The sequence below is a fragment of the Condylura cristata genome, unplaced genomic scaffold (assembly GCF_000260355.1).
Source record: "Condylura cristata isolate star-nosed mole 26May11 unplaced genomic scaffold, ConCri1.0 scaffold00012, whole genome shotgun sequence".
NCBI lineage: Eukaryota > Metazoa > Chordata > Mammalia > Eulipotyphla > Talpidae > Condylura > Condylura cristata.
The window spans coordinates 56552945-56555532 of NW_004567113.1; positions in this window are offsets into that span (position 1 = coordinate 56552945).

Genomic DNA, 2588 nt, shown 5'->3' on the forward strand with positions numbered 1-2588 from the left:
CGGGGCCGTGGGCGGGGCCTCGGGCGGGATGAGGGCTGTGGGTGGGGCTATGGGACTGTGGGCAGGCTGTGGGTGGTACTGTGGGTGGGGCCTCAGGCCAGATGAGGGATGTGGGCGGGGCAGGCTGGCTGTGGGCGGGGTCTCAGGCGGGATGAGGGCTGTGGGCGGGGTTGTGGGTCTGTGGGCGGGGCCTCAGGCGGGACGAGGGCTGTGGGCGGGGTTGTGGGTCTGTGGGCGGGGCCTCGGGCTGATTGAGGGGCTGTGGGAGGGTCGTGGGCGGGGCTGTGGGACTGCAGGCCAGGCCCAGGGCTCCTTCAGACCATGGGTGGCCGCAGGCCAGTCCCCTGACCTCTCTGCGGCCATATTTCTCCAGTGGCGAAACGCAAGCAGCCAGCTGTTGGCCATCTGCCCCATAAGGTGAAGGAGGCCGAGTGCCTCAGAGGCCTCTGAAGTTCCTTCCTTGCCCCGTCCCTGCCTCTCAGCCATGGCTGGTGGGGCCCTGGCAGGTAGCGTCCAGGCCTCGGGGATTTCCAGGCGAACGGAGGGACAGGTCAAGGCGAGGTGCTGGGGAACTGCCCGTGCAGGCAAATGTCGCTGGCCGGAGGATGAGCCGGGCCCCTGCTGTGGGGGCTGCAGTGGGCTGGCCGCCACCCTGCGCTCTCGGCTGGGCACCGTCCAGCCTGCGCACCCCCCAGTAAGCTGCTGGGGGCCTCACAGGACGAGAGCACAGGAGTGAGGCTCTGCGAGCCCCTTCAGAGACGTCCAGGTGCCCACACCCTATGTGCCCCTGAACCTCTGGAGCTCCCAGAAGGTTCTGGGCACGGGAGGCCCCAGATGTGGGGCCAGAGTCCCTCTGCTCCGCCCCTCCCCGTGAGAGGGGCTCTGCGCAGGGGTCCCCTGTGGCTGCGCCCAGGCACACCTGCAGAGGGCTGGAAACCCGGGGCTGGGCCCGGCTGGCGGGTCCCCAGGACACATGCTTGCTCAGGTGGGCTGGGGGCTCTCTGGAGAGGGAGCTCCTGTCCCCAGCTGACCTGAGCACTTGCAGGTACACACCACCATCCTCAGCACTGGGCCCCGAGTGCGGGCGGGCGGGTCTCTTCCCTGTCCTTTCCTGAGACGGCCTGCTGCGGGCGGCCCCGTTCCTGTGCCGGGCCTCAGGCGCTTGGCCACAGAAGCGGGTGGGCCCTCCTGACCCCGGCCAAGGGTCCAGACGCCCCCAGCTCACCCTGAGGGCTGGTCCTGGCCTCGCTGCTGGAGCAAGCGTGCCCCCTCCGAGGGGACCCTTGACTCTGGCCAGGAGGCGGGGCTGCCGCGGGTGCTCAGGCTGTCCTGGGCCTCCCCCCGGTCCCACTCGGCCTCTCACCGACTGGCCTGCTCCCACATGCCCACCTCCGCCCTTACTCCCGCCTGCCTCAGGAGGCTCGCCACTCGCTGACTGTCCCGCTGCCCGGACTTCCCCATGTGTGGCTGTAGAAGACACCCTGCCTCTTCGGAGCCTCCCCCTCGGCCCCAAGTGGGGACCCTGGGAGGCTGGTGTCAGGCCTCGTGAAGCAGGCGCCAGTGAGACCCGCCAAGGTCCCCCAGCAAGGGCATCCAAGGGTGAGTGCCCAAAGCCACTGGCCAGGGGTGCAGCGCTGGTGGTCTACCCTCTGCCTAGGTGAACCCTGCCCTGCTGAGTAGCCCTCGGACAGGGCTGAGTGGCCAAGGACGGGCAGCGGCCACCACAACAAGTGGCTTCTCTGTGCCGTTCTTCATCATCCTGCTAACTGGCCACTCAAGCCGCTGGAAGATCCCACAGGCCAACCAGGCCCAGAGCCCAGGGAGTCCTTGGGGGTGTGGAGACCCCCGGCGAGCGCTCCGTGCGGTGCTGGGAGCTGCGCCCCTGGGCCCCCCGCTGTCCTCTCCATCTTTCCTTCCCGCGCGCCCTCCTCTCTCCTGCTCCCAGCCCACCTCCACTTCCTGTTCCAGGACATGGTCCTGTCCGAGTTGGGGGCGGGGGAAGAATGCCGCCCCCGTGCCGGCTTTCTCCCAGGGCCCTCCCTGCTGCCCCCCAGGGCTGCCCACGTGCCTCTGCCCACTCTGGGCTGCTGCAGGCCAGCCAGGGGCAGTAGCACCTCAGCTGCCCATGAGGCACCCAGAGGCTCCGGTGTGAGCATCACAGGCTGGCCTGGCAGGGAGTGCGCCCTCCCGGCACCCACGAAGAGGGAGACAGACGGCCGACAGCACGGACATTCGAGCACCCGGAGCCGTCCCTCCCTGCTTGTGCCCTGACAGTGTTGCGGGGAGCCGGCGCCAACTGGGAGCCGGAGTGGCTTCAGCACCGCGGACAGCGCCCGGGGCTGCGCCCCGCGCCCCACGGCGGTGTCTGGCGCGCCGGTCTCCTGGCCCTTGGCTGGCGGCTGGCAGGACACTGCCGCGCGGGCCCCTTCTCTGGGCTGCTCCGCCCCGGGCCTGGCTCTCCGGACTGGGGCGGTGCGTCCATCCTGTGGCCGCGTTTTCCCCGTCCGGGAGCCGGACCAGGGGCCAGAGGCCCCGGGCAGCTGCCCGCACCCGGCGCCGAGAGGCGCTGCTGGGGGCCGCTGGCCCTG